At 38.3% G+C, this 19,612-nt stretch overlaps 1 protein-coding gene across 10 annotated transcripts in view; it reads left to right on the top strand.

The window, feature by feature from the left end:
• The window catches only part of LOC133218675 (ephrin type-A receptor 6), a 472,741-nt gene that overhangs the window by 198,426 nt on the left and 254,703 nt on the right, over positions 1-19,612 (top strand). The gene's annotated exons all lie outside the window — the stretch shown is intronic.

The raw sequence follows: 19,612 nt of genomic DNA on the forward strand, positions 1-19,612 counted from the left end.
TGACTTGACACTGCACGATGATTTGATTAAGGAACTACAGCAACGCAAATCACTGTGGTATATATTAAACAGGTTAAAGATTGACCTGTGGACTTCAAGCAGGTGTATCTGGGGAGTCAAAGTTGAAGTTTTACGAAGAACAGTTTTTGTCATGAAGAGGATACAAAGTAGAGTTCTCAAGCCACTCAGTGACTTGTCAAACTCGGCAGATGTTGGGTTACAGCAGATAGGGTATATTTTAGCAACAGCCAAATACAGGTAGTGCATCCCTGGAAAGGACTGCAGTCTCTACACAAGCATTTACAGTCTCTCGGGGAACAATGAGTTACTTCGATAATCTTATACTGTGATATTAATGAAGGAATAAAGGAGTTCTTTTGATTCCAGATTGGATCCAAATACAGTCTCTAATTTCATATATATTTGTGATTCTCCCAAGACATAAAGCATTTGATCTTTATATTTCTGAACATGCTTTATTATATGTTTTGATAAAGAAGACAGGTAATTCCTATTGTTATTTTATATATACATATAGGTACTCTTTAGTGCATTATGGATGTAAAAACTTCCATGGCAGAGGTTAACTGTGGTAAGTTGGATACAGGTTAGCAGGTGTAGTTACATTTTAGGAGGTCATCAGTTACTTTGAATTGAAGATCTTTTAGCACATGGAATTCAAAATGTCAATGGAAACGTCCTTACTGGTTTTGCAAATACACAGGACATACGATCATGGTCGGAATTAGATGATGCTAAGGTCCTTTCCAACCCTAAATATTCTATGATTCCGTGAAATGTTAGTGCATATAACATGCGGAAAGAAAAGTACTAAATCTGTGTTAACTAGGCAGTCAGCATAGGGAGCAGATTATGGAATTTCTGGGTGTAAAAATTGGGATCAAATTAAAATTGTCAAAAGCACATCTGTGTCACTTTTAAAAGCCAATCTGAGGTGCATATATAACTCTGTCAAAGTCTTCAGGAAGCAATTGAGTAGACGTATTTTTAGAGGTGCCAATTGATGCTTAACACAGTTTTCAGGAGCACCAGGAGGAGCTGGACTTCTCTGGAGCCCGTAGGTTTAAATTCTCACTGTCTGCTACCGGTGTATTTTCCAGGCTCGGAATTTTCAAGGCTAATTATTATAGCAGCCTGTTGTTTCTTCCCATCTGTGTGTTTACCTCCGAGCAGCTGAGAAGATCAGGGCTGTGCAGGCACACTCCTGGGTGGATTATTTACAAAAAACATGTATCTGTTACAGCTAGCAAATCCCATTATCGAGATAATTACAAGATGTTTATGAAAGACTTTGGAGATGCTGCAATTGAAATGACAAGGTCTTTTGGCTAAAGCCACCCGCAGAAAGGACTCTGAAGCCAGTGGCCCCTGGGCTCAATGGTGAACATAATGGCCAGAGCAGATTTTCCAGTATTCTGTATCAAGAGGCATGTTAAAGGAAAGTGTTTTTCCTCATAACATTCTTTAAGAATACATACAAATGAATTAAGCTTTGGCTGTTTTATAAATGAGTATGAATAAACACAGCATGAACCTGACCATTTTTTATCAAGAATTTAATTCATCGGATAAGAAACACTCAGAAAATCTCTTCTTAACACACTTCTAATATAAGCAGGCTTCTTTGGGTTTTTGTAAACCATGGATCATGTCAGTAAAACTCACAGCTGTATAAAGGAATGAACACAGAGCCTACACTAGCATGGACTTTTAAATAAGCCTCAGTTGCAGGTGCCTCTCAGCCTTGTGGGTTTTGGAATAAGTGTTTCTAAGAAAGAAACAACCAATTGTAAATATCTTTTCCTACTGCTTGGTTTTCTACAGCATTTGCTACATTAACGCCTGCAAACAGCTAAAGGTACAGGGCTTATTATAGCTGTCATGCCAATTAAGCTTTTGAATGAATAAAAGTGAGAAAATTGGTTTTTAAAAAATAAGATTTATGCTTTTAAACATTCTGTTGTATCCAAAACCTGTCCTAACACCAAAATCTTCTATTTAAAGTCGGTAAGTAACACCTGACTTAGGGAACTGAGCCAAAGCTACTTTGAAATCAGTTCAAGGGCTCCCTCTGACTTCAGTAGGCTTCAGATCAGTCTGAGGTGCGCTGTGTTATAAACCTGCTGCTTACAGCCAGGTGAACTGATTTCCAAGAGTTTTATAGCTGGTGTGAGGTTGTGCATCCACTGCACACATCTGACTGTGGCTATACTCAGTGAGCCGCACTAGAGATGGCTCTAGGGGACTTACAGAGCTTTCCCAAAGAGCAAATACCCCTGTGGCTTACTGGATGTGGGTGTCTGGAGGTGTTGCTAGATTTAAATGGTTCTAACACCTGGCAAGGGCCTGGTCATCTTTTCCCGACACATTTTGACTGTACTTGCATATGTGCTTGTATGAATACGTGTGTATACATATATGAATGAGTCTAGTTTTGCATGTTGCATAACTTCATAATTGCAACTTTCCCATAGATTTCATGTTAAGCTAGTTTAGAGGGTACAGCATATTTCCCCCCCTTAATACGTGCAGAGACTAGTAAACTCATTTAGTATGCTGTTAGGATTGTGTAACTGGGACTATAATGTGTACAAAGTGTTCTGGATACTTGGGTTTATTACTTTGGCAGTCATAGATTGCTTGATGGTGTTTCAGAGAATGCATAAAATAAATGAGAACTCTTCCACTTATGTTGGCTTTATTACTGATGAGCATGACCTGTTAAAAATGTTTTTTCTGGCTGGCTGTGGAATTTGATTCCATCTGAGAGTGAGAGAAAAATTTGGCTATATTTTGTACTTCTATTAATAGATAATGTACTAAGTATATTTATTATTCAATTTAAATTTACATCAGTATAAGGGCAGAAAATATATTTAAAAGTAAAGGTGTCTAGTTAATTGAAATTTAAGTTATATCAATCAAAAATCACAGCTCATTATCTATCCTTACAGGTATATAGAAGGCATACTTAGAAATTCTTAGTAGACACTGACTGATTGACTCACCATTAATAGTCGTTCTTGATGTAATTAAGAATCTAAGCAGAATAAATACTATTCTTGCTTTCTTTTTCCTATTAATTTTTAACCAGATTATAGTGTCGTTGCTATTTTAAGTATATTCTTTATTGCTTTTCATCTGTACCCTGGAGGAGGCTAATTCTTGGTGAAAGCAAAATTCAGGAGGGCATAATTCTCATTGGTCTTTTTGAGTTGCTGGTATCACTAAGACCTGGTATTACCTCCTCTCTCAGTTCTTCTCTGTTCTAGCCTCTCTCTCTTTCCCCTCTTTGACTAACAGAGAGCAGTAGACTTTGCCTGCCTCTGGTGAATATTCTCCTGAAATGAAAATGAGCAACACCATGGTTTCTACCAGTTTGCTGAAACTAAAATAGGAAGCTTTGGATTTGTGGGTCACATTGTAATGTTTGTGGACAAGCAGGCATACATTCCTTATTCCCTCTCCTCTTCCTCCTCTGCTTACTTGATCTCTTCAACATTTTTCAGTCTGCCACCATCCTGCTCTTTGAACTGAGACCTTGATGCAGTCCTTATCACCCTTCATTCCCAAACTCAGTTTCTATTTATGAGGTCTCAATATTTATCTCTCACCTCAGGTTGCATCGTTTGGCTTCAGGATGATCTTCACACACTGTAGCAGTTCTCCTGTCCCCCCATCAGAGTCCCTTTGCTTACACATAAACCCTATGTGATTTGTTTCTGCATTCCTTCTTCATTGACTCCTGGCCATAGGCACTTTTTCCCAGAGTTCTTGTTCAGTCACGTTCTCCTCCGCTTCTCTCGTGTTTTGTCTTTTGTCTTTGATTCCTCACTGTTCCCTCTCTACTTCAGCTTCTCATTCGACATGAGTCCTCTCACTGCCATAAATATCTGTGGTAGGATTTTCCTTCCTTTTGCTCTTATTTCAGTTATTAAGTCACGAATCTAGGCAGCTGCAGCGAGCACAAGGAAGATCCGGCTTCATTGTTGTGCCTCTGGCCTTAATCATGCTGGTGTGTTCTCTGGGGATGATACCTGTGATGGCTCATGCACAGGAACTGTGTAGTTTAAAACAAATATGCAAGTTTCACTTCAGTGCCCATATTCCTGTCCAGCTGTGCATCTGTCGAAAGCCATGGCCTGTCTCATCAGCCACATGCGCCTGTCCCAGCTTTCCAGTCATCTGTGTTAGTAATTTGGCAACCACACAGTGAACAAGATCAGTTCTGTCATTTGCTGTCACAAAATAAACCTGTCAGGAAAAAAGAGTTTTCTCTCAGCTCTTCAGACTGGTCCATGTCGCTGCGTATCAGAAGATCAATAGAATCTTATGCAAGGGAGGAGTCTGCTCAAAGTGGCCAAGTTGGGAGAGGAGAGAAAAGAAATGTAGGACTTCGTTTTTGGCCACAATCTACCCTGCGTATCTGATCTGCAAGCATTTGGAGTGGCTGCTAAATGCCATCAGCCCTGCATAGGATTGTGCTAACTCCATGTGCAACATTTTTTCCCCTGAAAAATCCAGAATTTTCTAGTATTTTTCTTGTGCCATTAGGATCACCCAGCAAAAAAAAAAAAACCCACAGAAACCAAAACAGTTGACTTTCTCTAGCCGTTTCCTTTTTCCTTCTCTTCTTTCCAGTGTTTTTGAAAGGAATTATTTGTTTTCTCCTCAAACTGAGCAATCCTGTCTGTTCATTTCATGTCCTCTTAGAAAAAACAACCTACTTTGTTCAGGACATCTTACAACACACTTAACTCTTCCTATCTCTTCTCCACTTTCCCTGTTATTTTCCTGTTTTTCTTCTTCATAATCAAACAAGTCAGCAACAGGAGTTCTTGCTGGTTTTCATTCTGTGAACTTTTGGTCTCATTTATTAGTTCTGTACCTTGGGCATGGAGATTGTACTCCAAAGAAAACAAATGATCTTTTCCATAATTGCTTTGCACACACACACACAAAATGCTGAAGTGTCTTAAGGGAAGGATTTTTATCTAGGTAATCATAACCTAAAATTGAAACCATGACACGGAAGAGACAGATAAGTAGGAATGAAATTAGTACTTATTCAGAGTAGCTCATCCTTATCATCATTCTGCACACTTCATTATGAACTATAGATCTTGAAAAATGCTTTTCAAACCGCAATTTCTAATGTTCTAAAATACACTTTATCATCAGTTCCTCTTGTGACTTGTATACAAGGATAAATGAAGCAAATAGCTCTGCCACCTTTTTTCCCATGGAAATGAGAAAAATTAGAAACTTCACAATCCAAACTTACCTATGAATTTAGTAGAATTCTCTCAGCTGTACAGTTTGGCAGATACGTATTGAATAACGCTGAGCATCAAAGAACATATATTTACTTAAGTAGGTTTGCAAGGATGAGCAAAGAAAAAAGTTTGGCTGCTGAGAAAGCTTCTGCTAGTGCCTGTGATGCAGGAGCAGACAAAAGAATAATTCACATTTTAAAAACACATTATTTTGGCAGCTGCAAAGTGTCTTGACATCTACCTTGGTGTGAGTTCTGAGGTGCACAGGGGTGGTTACATTTGGATGAGCGCTCAGTGGTCTCTCAGTGTTGCACCACTGGCAGCACTGGATGGGTACAAGGTGGCAGCCCAGAGCAGAGGTGATTTTGCAGAGTTTGAGAGGGCACCATGGGGCTCTATCTATATTATGGCAGAATTAGAAAATCCTGTGCTACTGTCAGGGAAATCAGATATGTTGGGTTTTTCAGTGTATGGATCTGTCCCTTAAACCATAGACATGAGCTTATTGTCACTAATTATTTGGACCATGAGTGCTGTGTATCTCTGATTCTGTGAATCATTTATCAGTGGGGTCAACTGCATACCTAGTTGTTTTTTATCATTTAACTGGGTGCATTTCAGAATGTCCAAATTTAGATGCTTACATCTGAACTAGCAGCTGAGGCTTTAATTTAGGAAGTAGAAAAAGAAGCCAGTTTGGTGCATGATCAGTATGTTGTATTTTGCATATTTACTTTAAGATGATATATATATTAGGACAAGATGAATCACAGCTTGAAAGACCTTTTCCTCATTGCCTAGAAAAGGTTTCTAAAAGTGACTTGCTCAAGTCAGATGCAAATATGTAAACATTTGCTTTTGTTCAGGCAGATGCTACCTATAGCATCCACCACTTATAAAACATCTGTTTTGTATTTTGGAGGCAGTGGTAAGAAAAATGGGTGCATCCTGTGAGTGTTATTTTGTGCTTTAAGGAAACTGTACTCAAAAGAAATGCCTGAATGTCTTGAAAAGCCAACATTCTTAAAGGACTGGACTACCTAACTCTACATCAGATTGAAACAGCTGCTGAACATTAGAAGCTTATAAAAGCAAGAAAGTGAAAGGCTCACAGGAAACAAGCAGAATGAACATCTTTGGTGTGTTTTCCTGAGATAGCAACATGAATATTGGGAAAGCTTTTATTACTTGTGATGCACATGCTGATACACAACTCTTATTAACAATGATGATCATACAAAAGGTGCAGTTTGTTTGATCTGAATAGGAAAGACATCATGCGTACGATCTGTACTCTCTCCTCTGGAGTTCAACTGTAATTGTAAGTGTAAGCATAACAGAGAGGATGACATAACATAAAAGTCTGCATTCTCTCTGTTCAGTGGTGTTGTCTTCGGCTTTACCCTACAGGATTGTAACTCACTGTCCTTGCAGTTTTGGTGAAGCTAATGAGACATGCTTCCCACTCTCAGCAGCTGCTGAAACTGTTCTAAGGCGAGTGCTGATGGCAGCCAGCGATGGCAGCCTGTGTCCATCCAGGGCCACTGCATTCCTGTTACCAAAGGTCTATTAAAATTAGCTTCTCTGCTGATAGGGAAAAATGATGGATTTTTTTTTCCATTACTGTCAAGGTGCCTATTGCTAAATATTCTTCCCCCTCCAGCTGCATTGCCTAACTGCATGTGTAGCCAGTTAGCAAGGTCTGAGATCCTCTACTCTGTACTTTGACAGGATTTGGGTGATGCAATTGGAAAACACAGGTCCAAGAAGAATGTAGTTTCAGACAGGCTGAAACCATCCAAGCATTTTGAATAATGCATTGCTGCTGTTTCTAAAATATACAGAATACAAATGAAAACGGCCTTTCTTACAAAGCAGCCGAAATAGCCTTGTCCTGTGAGTTACACCTTAGAATTTCCTGGTGAAGTAGTATGTGGAGAGAGGAAAACAAGTGTCTTTCTATGTGGAATTAATATTTAAAATGTGGAATCAGGCTTGCGAAGATTTTGAAATCCTTTCCAAGATTTAACCTAGAGGAGAATTTGTGGTGTTTGTTGTGTATCTGATAGGGTCCTTTAGCTGTGAAGGGCTCTGAGGGAGAGGAATCATCATGATCATATCCAGTAAATTATTTAATCAGTCATTAAATTGCTAATCTCCTTTAAAGAAAAAGAATATATATATGTATAAATAAAGAATAAATATATAAAGAAAAAATAAATATATATATATACAAAAAAGAATAAATACATATTGGGCTCTGGGTTATCAATTATGTCCTTTGACACAGAAGTGTTGGGTATCACCGATGTTCAAAAATCTCTTAGCTGTTCATTTTTCATGCTGTTTGGCTACCTTAGTTCAGTTGCTACAGACTAAGCAGAGCAGACATTTTTCTGTATCTTGCTTTGTTTTTCTAATGCTTTTGTAAGGACTAAAGTAATCAGTGGTGTTAGGAAACATGGGAAAAATTGCCGACATCAAAAAGCAGACATTTTGTAAGCACTGGATGTGAACGTATTCCTTCACATAAGTGTTTTCAGTTTGAAGTCAGTCCAACTGTGAACTGAAATAGCTACTCCAGTTTGGCAGGTGGCGCTTCATTCTTCTTTCCCGATAAAACATAACAAAGGTAAATAAAACCTCTGTAAATGTAAAGATCATAGAGAATTCGGCTATTTTGCTATATGGTGGTGTAATGGTGCTAGATTTCTGATCTTAGTGTGATCTCCCTCTAGTGACCTTCACAGTTATCTCCTGTAGGAGGGCCACTGCCAGCTTCAGCCAGGCCTGTTCTCCAGCCTGTGTTCCCTCATGCCCTGAGAGCAGAGTTGAACCTTTTGTGGGTATCCCCAGGTGTCAAGTCAGGTGTCAAGACTTAGCTTTCCTAAGCCTAGATTCAATATAGGGAAAGCTCTTCTCAGTTTCTTTGAAAAACAAACAATCAAAAAGATTAAAAAGCAAATACAAAGAAAAGAAAGGTATTATGGGTTGGATTTTTTTCTTTCTTTTTCCCCCAGTAAGTTTCATCTTTCCTAAGGCGTTTGGACAGAGTGTTTTCCTTTAGTTTTGGAGGTAGCATTGGTTTAGAGGGTCTTTTGTTTGTGTGCTATCCTCTTTATACTGTGACAGTTCTCATTATGTTCGGGCTGGGGAGGTATTTTCAGAGGAAGAGGTGATTTTCAGACATAGAATTTGCTACGTTTTCTTCCCAGTGGCAGATGCTGCTAACTAGATTTTCAGTTGTACCTGCTTCTTAAAGCTGTTTTAGGACTAAGTTGAGAATACTTTCTCCTTTGTGCTCTAGGCACTTAATACTTGTATTAAGATACAATGTAAGAATGCTTTTTTAATGCATTATATAGTGATATATAACAAGGTTATATGTAACGAAATTTTGCTTTCCTTTCTTAGTAGACCTGTTTGCTTCCTCACCCCCAGCTCAGTGTTGTGCACAGTACTGATTAAGGCCTTCAAACTTAAGTAGGGATTTGGTAGGACAACTCTTAGTAATTGCAAGGGAAAACATGTGATTTCTTGGTAGAGAAAATGAGCATGAATTAACTAGTGTTATGCATGATTGCTTTTAGTACTCAAGGTGACTTAGTAAAGAGTACTTCTGGGTTTCTCTGCAGTACAGACCTCTCTGTAAGTTCTTTACTTCAGTTTGTAGATAGATGCCAATATATTTGCGCTCTAATGACTTGAGACTTGCTCTTGCTGTGATTCTGCTCTGTTCTTTCCATTGAGGCATTGCAGCTCTTCAGGCCCTGTTGCCATACAAATCACCTACAGCAGGTAGCTCCTCCTCTGCAATCTGACTATGGTTCACATACGGTAGAAATGTTATGCTCACAGCTTTTTCTGAAGGAGTGCCTGTCTTCAGTAGCTTGTCCACTGTGTAGACATCGTTTCTTAAAATACTTGGCAGCTAATGCATGTTCAGGCTTCCTTCATGAGAGTCTTAACAGAACTGTGAATGCACCATACCCAACAAAGCTGATAGATAATATGTAATAGTTCAGTTGTAAAGCATATTTTTGCTTTGCTTTTCTTTCTGAAGCAGAGCAAAAGCAACTCTTGCTGAGCTCTCCTGTGACGTTACTTTCTTCTGCAACGCCATAATTTATTAGAATGGTAAAAATATGACTTTTAAAAATTTGTCTTTATATACTCCAGACCAGCAAGTAATGCCTCTATATTCTTCTCCCCAAATAACACATGATAAACCTAAATAAAACTGCATCTGTGATAAGACCTTAACAAAACAAAAACTAGAAGGGGAAAAGAATAGTGTCTGTAATAACCTTTTGTAGTTTATCAGCTATAACATATTGTGCTGGACATGAATCAATAGTTTTTCTCACTGGGATTAATATAGTAAAGGAACTTTTCTCTCAGCAATAAATATTCATAATTCAGTTTAATACTGATAGGAAACTATGTACATACTCTTAGACTAGAATTTTAAAATAAGTATGAGGAGAAAAGTTGCCACAAACCAAAGCCATGCAGAGGAAATGAAGAATCTTGTCAACTGCATTAATCCTAGGGCAAAATTGCTAAGGGCTCCTCTTTATATCTGTAACTTCAGGAGAGCCTGGTGAGTATCAATGTGGTAGCGAGGGTACTGAAAATACCTCCTGTTTTCTGGAGACAGCAATGATTATGCTTTGCAACAGCAAAGCATAATGTGTACTGCCAATCATTTTAAATCTCTAATGGAGAGGAAATCTTTTCTCTCATATGGGATTCATTTACTTATGTTTTAGGATTTTAAGATAGAAACTTGGCAAAGGTTTACTGTTGTGAAATAGGGGAGATGATTTTTGTTTGATCTGCGATGAGACCAGGAACATGCCTTTGTTGCTGCATGTTTCCTGTTTTTATCAATGAGACAGAACATAGTACTTAATTATGCCTCCTTCAGAATTTATAATCACAAGCACAGTGCCATTTTTATGCAATTTATGGAAAGTGGAATGACAACTGGAAAGAATGCTGTAGTGATCAAGACCACCTAAAATCAGTTTGCTTTCTCAGTCTGTAGACTTAAACTTGTAGACTTTAGTGAAACACAAATGAATTTTATTCCTACTTTCCATTGAACTATGTTTATGGATTAATACTGCAGACTACATGCCATAGTATTTATTTTCTAAGCACTTCTGTCATGTGAAAATCCTGAAATATCAATGCAAAAAAGTAATAGTAATATTCTATAGTGATAAATAAAAACTATAGCAATAAATAAGTACTGTAATTTTATAGTAATAAAGCAGCGCTGGAATAAAACTTCCTCTTTGGATTATCTGAAAAACGTATATGATGCCACCTTGGAAGACAGGAGCGTATAATTTTTTGGACAAAATCTAGCTCTTACATTACTGTGCTGCTATTTTAATGACCCCATGCAGTAATATACCTTTATGAGCTACTGCGTAACCCTTAGGGGCATAAGAAACTCAATTTCCCAAGATCAAAGATCCCTTCTTTTCCCCTTGGGAGAGGAAAGTGTAAGGCTGTTTCCTCCATTATTAACATTTTGCCTCAGGGCAAGTGGCAACATAATCCCTATCATTTTTACCTCCTGCTGCTCCACTGGGAAAACACAATCCAGCTGCGTGTGTTTGTGGCTCTTCCTTTCATTTGTGTTTCCTGCTGTGCCTGTGCTATGACAGGGCAGCAGCAGGTGGCATAAATAAAGGCGAAACCTTGCAGAAAAGCTATAGACAGCTTCTGAGATTTTGAATTTGTTGATGTTTTGGAGCACCATCATCTCTAGGAGAAAAGAACAGATTTCATTTTGTCAAAAATCCCTGCTTTCAGCCTAGCAAGGGTAAACTCCCCACCCCTTAGCAGGAAGCAGAAATAAAAGTGATGTTTTTCGTTGCTCCTGAGAACAGTTTCTAGACTTAAATGATGTTTGCGAGTGTGTTTTCCACTGGTGTTGGGTTTTGAAACTGGTGTAAAATACTGTGAGTGAACATTAAGCCTGTATATGAAGTACTGTTCGTCTGCTTGTTATCTGTGGAAAGGCTGTAGTGGTTCCTGAAAAGAAAAAACTAAAAGAGCTTTCTTAGCTTCAAGTCTTTTGGTGGGTGATTAAAATAGATTCCCATTCTTTTCCAAGGCAAAATGAGTCAGGCTGCCTCATTTACCAAGACCTTCTTGAGGAACGTAGCAGTTCTGGAAATGCACGGGACCAAAAGGGAGGACTCTGCTCCGATCAGGATAGCCACTATTTTCTTACATTCCAGGTTCCCAGTGTGAGCTTCCTTTTATACTCAGACCAGAGAGCTGAGGATGCACTGTGCCACTGATAAAGTACTGTTGAAGAAAATAGTTAGACATTGCTTTTCTTTCTGAATCAGAGCAAAAACATTTTTTGTCCAGCTATCATAGGACAACTTTAAAATATGGACTTAATAGAAAGATAAACATAGAAGTTATTTTCCTTTGTGAGTTGTTGTTGGGTTTTTTTTTGGGGGTGGGGGGTGCTATTTTTATTGGGTTTTGGCTTTGTTTTGGTTTTGTTTTTTACTTTTATAGGTACATATTAAATTTATGACATTCCATGACAGGACACTAACAGAAGAGAAGCATTATAATCATGTAAAATTGAATTTTATAGGATACTTTATATAATGCTAAATTAGTATATCTTACTTTAGCTTACTTTATACTTGTCTTTTCTGCTTGATTTTGTGAAACAGTTTTTCGTATGTTGTAAAATAAGTTGGGACTTTGGTCATTTATTTAGAACATCTTCTCACGTATCATAACAGAATATAAACCAGAAATGAAATATTTCAATACATGGACATTGTATATTTATTATGTACAGCTCTGGTGTCCTCAACATAAAAAGGACATGGAACTGTTGGAACAAGTCCAGAGGAAGCCATGAGGATGATCAGGGGACTGGAGCACCTCCCATATGAAGACAGGCTGAGAAAGTTGGGGCTGTTCAGCCTGGAGAAGAGAAGGCTGCGTGGAGACCTCAGAGCAGCTTCCAGTATCTGAAGGGGGCATATAGGGATGCTGGGGAGGAACTCTTCATTAGGGACTGTAATGACAGGACAAGGGGTAACGGGTTAAAACTTAAACAGGGGAAGTTTAGATTGAATATAAGGAGGAAATTCTTTCCTGTTAGGGTGGTGAGACACTGGAATGCGTTGCCCAGGGAGGTTGTGAATGCTCCATCCTTGGCAGTGTTCAAGGCCAGGCTGGACAGAGCCTTGGGTAATATGGTTTAGTGTGAGGTGTCCCTGCCCATGGCAGGGAGGTTGGAACTTGATGATCTTAAGGTCCTTTCCAGCCCTAACTGTTCTGTGATTTTGTGATTTAGACATAAGATTTCAATTTGCTCTGAGAAATGTGGGTTGAAGTAGTTACAGTTTTGCTGGAGTTTTCATTGCGAACAGTATTACTTCACATGTTTCTGTTTGTAACAAGTAATGGCAGAAGGTTTTAAGGTCTCCCTGAATTTGCTCTACAGGAGAAATAAAGAGTGGATGGGTAATGTGTGCATAATTTCCTGACAGAATGCAGAGCTCATATTCATGACAGTGAATACGTCTTTGGGTGGCAACTAGTTACTTGTGCTTTACCAGTGGTAATGATCTGGCTGGAAATTAACAGGAATAAGTGCAAAGCTTGCTAGAAAAAGTGAAGCCATTGAAATTAAATATGTGACACACACAAAAAAATTATGTTGAAGCCATAAATAACCTATATGAATCTGAACAATAAATAACTATATATGAATCTGAAATATAAATAACTATATGAATTTGAACTATAACTATATGAATGTGAAGAGTATTGAGCACTTCAGTTGCTTCAGTAAGTTGATAACAGAAGACTACATGTCGCTTAGAGGAGCAGGATTGAAGTGACAGCTATTGCTTTCAGAAAATATGGCCAGAAATAATTAAGGTGAAGAACGAAGCTGTTGCAGTCTCTTGAATCCGCATGAAACTGCATGGGCATTAACAAAATTGGGTCATAAAAATTTTCTGCTTTGCATCCTACAGAAGATTGCTCACATTCAGTGAGCAGAGAAGGAGTCACTTGAAAGTGGAGTATAAATAGGCCGAGGTTGAGGATTTTCAGAGCGATTAGACAAAGAAACTCAAGCATAGAAAATCCCACATTCCCTACCTGAATGCTCAGAGTAGAAATTTAACAGATTGAATAAGGGGATTTCTCTGGCTTCTCTTTTTCTTGGAGTGAAACAAATTATTAATAAACCTAGAGATTCTTAAACTTGGCATGTGTGGCATCCTTCAAAGTGCTTATGAAAGGCATGTATCAGGAAGTTTCTTTCTGAGCATACAAATAGATAAGGAGAGAGGCTGTGCGCTGCTTCTGTTGCCACTGCAGATGGTACGATGTGACCAAAATATTTATAGTCAAAACTGTCTTGAAAAAAACATGTTTTCAGGAAAACAGATTCCTGGTGTTAGTCTATATTTTGTAGTGTTTGGTTAGATAATGAATCTATGCACCTAGAGCACAGTGCCCAGTTTTGGTGCTCCCAAGTGGAAGGGAGGCTGAGGTACTAGACCAACCCCAGTGGTGGGCCACCAAGCTGATCAGGGGCCAGAGCACAGGATGTAGGAGGAGATGCTGTGAGAGCTAGGCTTGTTCAGCATGGAGAGGGGAAGGCTGATGGGTGTTTAATCAGGCAGCTAACAATGATCTTTATATAGAAAACTAAGCCAGGCTCTAAAGACCATATAGGCAAAAGAAAAGATGCAGTGGGCTCAAGTTGCAGCATAGAAACAGAACAAAGAGAAATTGTTTCCCCTGTTGTTTTGAAGGTGGTCAAGCACTGCAGCAGGTGCCTAGAAAGGTTGAGGAATTTCCATGCCTGCACATATTTAATACATGACTGGTTGAGTCCCTGGGCATCTGATCTGCCTCGGACTTGCTCGTTCGGGGGTGCAGCAGATTCCTTTCAACTTGAATTATTTTGTGATTCTATAAATTAAGAATGCTTTCTGATGAGTTTGTTGTTGGGTTGTTTTTGGGGTTGTGGGTTTTTTTTTTCCCCAATTACTGCCAGTTAATATTAAATTAAACCATCTTCCTCCAACAAACAAAAAAGTTAAAAGATAGTATTAAAGCAGAATACACTTAGACTCTTCATGAAAATGTAAAAGGAGCGAGAGTAAGAGAGGCTTCTAGTCTCCCTTTGACTCTTCTGAAATAGCAAATGTTATTGAAGATAATGAGTTTCTGGAGAATGCAGAACTAATAAAGTTTTAACAGTATTCAGCTCTGGGGTTGTGCTGTCTTAAGTTCTTCCTCTGTCTGAGAGCTGGAGCACATATGCACCCTTTCAAAGAACAGCATAGCATCCACTCTTTCCTCTGGCCTTACGCTCATTCTTCTATTACAGTCAATGTTTATATTAGAAACCTGTAACCTCCAGCAGCTGACTGTGAAAAACAAGGTAGATATAATGAACAACAGGGCTTCCTGCTATTCAGAAACAGAATTTGAAATGATCCCTGCTTTGCTTTCTGACATGCAATAAGAAGGCATATTGACTTAGTATTTGGGGGCTTTTTAATTCTCACTGGGGAGTTTGCAGGGCATGGTAAAAAAGGTAAAATTCCCAGACCGGTCTCAATATCTGATACAGGTATATTTTATGATAAGAAACATATGCATTGTTTATTTCAGATTTGTTATTAAGAATAATTATGACAGTCACTTATGCAGAACATTTAAAAGCAGATTCAAATGTGGCTGCATTGATGTTCCTTCCGAAGGTCTGATTTTCTAACTGCATTTGATCCTGTCAGCTATTAGTAGTGGTGAGACTCAGTTGCATAAACATAATGCCTAGTGCAGTTTTAAACAGCCTAAAGTATTCTCTCTGGTCTCCAACTATTCCTCCAGAAGGGCGTAGGTATCTCACAAGTCCTGTGTTGTATCTCACCAGCCCTGTGCATGCCTCCACATAGGAGAACAAGTACACGCAGGAGTAGTACTGTGTTTATATCATCAGATATATCAGTTAATGTGATTGTATTTCTTGATTTTAAGACCATAGACAGGTTCTACAAGACAGTGGGGTTTTGTTTCTTTCTTGTAGCCTTTCCCAGTTTCTGATGCTGTCTCTCCTTCAAGCCAGAATATATGGAGAAAACCTTAAGGAAAACCGCTGTGTATAGATCAAAGGCTTCAGCCATCCTTCTCAAAATGTAGTCATTTTCTCTTGCTGCTGCTCACTAGTTGTCTTTGCTTATTTAATTTCTGTGCTTGAACCCCCCAGGAGGACTGCTTTGCCTCCATGTGCCACATAGGAAGTGTCACCTTCCTTACTGCAGCCTTCCTTAGTGACATCCTGTAGGAGCAGCATCTCTTTCTTCTATATATGATGCTGTATGTGTACATGAGTCTTGTTCCTTAGTCCTGGAGAAAATGAATGAGTACCATGTGAGTCAGGGCAAATAAAGCTCTACCTGATTTGTCTGTCAGAACTCTGATTTTTTATTATTTATCAGACTTATGCATTATCCTTTCTTTTGCATCTGTATTTTTCCTTCTTTTGACTTTGTGTGTGTGTGGTAGAAACTCATTTCTTATTTGATGTATAATGATGCCTAGTAAGTTTCTTCTTTTCTTCTGTATCTCTTAATGACAATAAATATTCTTCCCCACTACTAGACACAAAAATACGTTAGGAATTAAACCTGTCAGCCATAAAACTGTCTCTGCTGTCCTTTTGTAAAGGTGTTATTAATAGGAAAAGAATTTTCAAACGTTGCATTACTCCTAAACCCCTCCTATTCCGTGTGCACTATGGAATCACATAACTTCAGGTTACAAAGCTGTCAGAGTTTTTATTATGCAAAATGGTTTTTTATCCTCATCATTGTGCTAGCTTCTCTGGGAAGGGACATTTTCACTCCACCAGCTGGGACAGGATTCTATTAGTCAGTCATGGTTACTGGAAGAAATTGGAGAGCTGTAAGAGGAGTTTCTGTGTACCACAGAGAGATTGTACAAGGTGAATTGTTTCTTTGGAGCACTCAATTACATATCCCTGTGTAAAAAATTGTGAGGGTTTTCTTAGGAACTGATTATTGATTGCATCCTGTTTGTGGAAAAAAAAACGTGTTATCCAGTCCATCTTGTTTTGCTTTATACCCTGTTTTAGCCCTCTTTTCCATATCACCTTGAACTGCATTAACAACATTTCTTCAACAGTTGAATATCCCTAAATGGAAAGCCTTAAAAAATGCCTTGTATTGTTTTGTGTAAGTCACATTCTGGGCTTGAAAGCAGATGATGATGTGTAGACTTCCTTAGGTGTGTGTATATTTACTTGCATGTTTGCCTAGAGAGGTTGGACTTGGTTCAGTTATTTTGGCATTCTAAATCAGATTTGGTACTTGTGACAGCACTTGAGAGTGTGAAGTATATGCCTACTTACTTGGAAAAAGTCAGTCAAGCTGAAGTGGATGGAAATCAATTTAGAAGTGTGGGTTGAAAATGAGGAATGTTCATCCAGTATTTTCATGATGAGTTGGAAATAATTCAATTCAGCACAATCATACTTGAAATATAAACCCATATAAAACCTATTATTGTAATTGCATCCACTGATACAACAGAACTAACGGGATTGATTCTGAAAATATATATGGAACTTACTAATTTCTGTTGGAAGAAAATTTGTTGGCCACTTCTGTAGGCTGTGTCTTAAATTTAAACATCTGAAGTTTGAATTCCTTGTTATGCTTCAGGATTAGTTTCTAGACTTATTTTTCCTGGTGCTGAAGAATATAGAAGGTACAGGAATCATCCTATCCTGATAATCTAAGATGACACCAGGACTCAGTTTCACATTGAGATGAAATATTAAAAGATACAACATGATTTGGTTCACCATTGTTTAGATAATAAGATTACCTTCTATCTCTTGAAGATAGCAGAGTGATCAAGGGGTCTTTTGAAAGAAAAAGGGAAAGTATTGGTATATCCTGAAGTTAACAACCTATCCTAAGTAAGTTTCAATGTTCAAAATGGCATAGAAGGTTACATTAAGTTTTTAGCGTCTTCTATTTCATTCCACAGTCCCTGTGTTTCCTTTCTTGTTGATGGCTCTGGGATGCATCAAGTTTGAAGGCAACTAAATAAAACACAGTTTCTGTCTGATATAATCACATCAGTGGAATTTATTGAATGCTTCATGGTTGTTCATTGAGTGCTAATATAATTCTGAGTTGCTGTGGTAGATGTGCAAAAGGCCCAATCTTGCATCAAATTTATGTCATTCAAGATCCCTTAAAAATACCCAGAAAGAACAGCCCCTGCCCTGCAGAGCTTGAAATGTAAGCCCTGTGTCATGGAAATACTTTGAATTTGGCATGACTATCAGTTTTAACCATCTTCACATTAAGGTAGAATTCCACTCAAAAGGACAATAGATTTTAAATTGAATCAGGACTGGAAAGGGAAATTGACTTTAAGCCCACTTGAAAGCTTGTCTGATTATGTCACATTTCCATCCTGTAGCTGTTCTAATACCAAATAATGAATAAATGGAGATAGAAAAATAGCAGATAGCTTTTAAATATTTTTTTTTTTTTTTAGTTCAGAATCATTTCAGGTATTTTGTCAACCTTCTCATCACCACTGATGCCTATCAGTAAGCTACCTACTTTGAGTTTTATTTCTTCTTATTTTACTTGATCCATATGTATTTGTATCTGTATGTGGTGTGTGGAAATACAGAGAAAATAAAATATATATATTCTATACAATGTATATATTCTATAAAAACATAAAGGACATAATAGAGGAAATACCATAACAGCAAGAGTCCCACTTTCTGTAGTTCTCTTTATCAATACGTGAACTGGCTTTCTGTAAGCTGGCTTTCTTCCTTGCTCTGCTGATGACCAGTTGCATAGTGTAACTAAACACATTATAGTTTCACAGAACAGAGGATATTTACATTTTTATTGCACAGGCTGCATATCATTCATAGCTTGAACTTTGGGTTACTTCTGTTCAGAATGGAACTTCATGGCCAGTGCGAGGTTTTAAGTATGGATTTCCTCAAGAGTCACATTAATATTTACCTAGATTTCCTGGGCTTTGTCATTTTTCATAATTTCAAGTGTCATACACCTCTACAAACACATTAAGTTTTCCTTGATTTTGACTTGTCTCATGTGCTCTTTGCCTGTGTTCATGTAAGTAATTAAAATCCATAGAAATTGGACGTTTATATATGCATTTGTATGGTTAAAATTCTCTGCTTATGTGGCTAGAATGGTGGGTGTTTGGAATATGCTCTTCAGGTATTGCGATTACAGGTTTTTGGAGAATAGTTTGAGCAGCCAAAGCCTGGCAATGTCAAGGATTCTGTTCCTTCTATTCCTCAGGAAGCCCATGATAAACCTGGAGGCAGTCATGTGTTGCCAGATTTTCCCTCATTTCTCATTACGTTTTGTCATGTTTTACTAACACCACTGGACTCTTAAGCATTGGTGCAGCTTACAGTGCTCATCTATGCATGGTTTGGCAGGCCAAAGTGAGCTATTACTAATCTTGTAGCTACTTTTGTTCAGGGAAGTTTTCCAAGTCAGAGAGTACCTTCCTCAACAGTAATATTTACTTTTTCCAATATTCTCTTATTTCAGTTTTATGCTGGGAATGCTAAGCCTCAGTGCATTTGATGGAGACAGATACACTGAAAATCATTTACTTCCTCTGATGCAGTCCACGCAGCAAATTCACCTCTGAGCTGCTAGAAGCTGTTATAAGGTACCTCTGTCCTTAGACAGCCTTCTGATCTTGTGAGCTCAAGTTGTTCACAGTCTGGGATCCCCAGCTGTTCTTCTTTTCCAAAACATCCAATTTCTGCAACTAGCATTTTCCAGGGAAAAACTGTTCCAGTGCTAAATTGCTGATCTGCTCTAAACAACACCAGCAGGAGAGGTCACTCTTGTCAGTTTGGAAGTCTTATTACACAGCTATAGCTGTGGCCCTCTAAGTTCACAAGCATTCATTTATGTGAATTGAGTTAGTGAGAAAAAAAGAGTATATCCTAATTGATATAATGCCTCAAGTAGGGAACAGGGCAACAGAATCTGAGTGCCAGTGATACACACTGAGCATCTACTAAGAGCGTGGCATGTTTAGACTGTGAAGTCTGTACGTGTTTGGAAATACAGTCTGGTTGAGAACAAAAGCTGGGATCTGCACAGTGAGGACTTTTGTGGCATGGAGCTGTCCCCAGGAAAACCTGATCCTTAGTTGGAACTGGTGCTAGTTTTCTTTTT

This window comes from Neopsephotus bourkii, unplaced genomic scaffold (assembly GCF_033783945.1).
Source record: "Neopsephotus bourkii isolate Nb327-2 ecotype Australia unplaced genomic scaffold, CSIRO-AGI_Nbou_v1 NB_1287, whole genome shotgun sequence".
NCBI lineage: Eukaryota > Metazoa > Chordata > Aves > Psittaciformes > Psittacidae > Neopsephotus > Neopsephotus bourkii.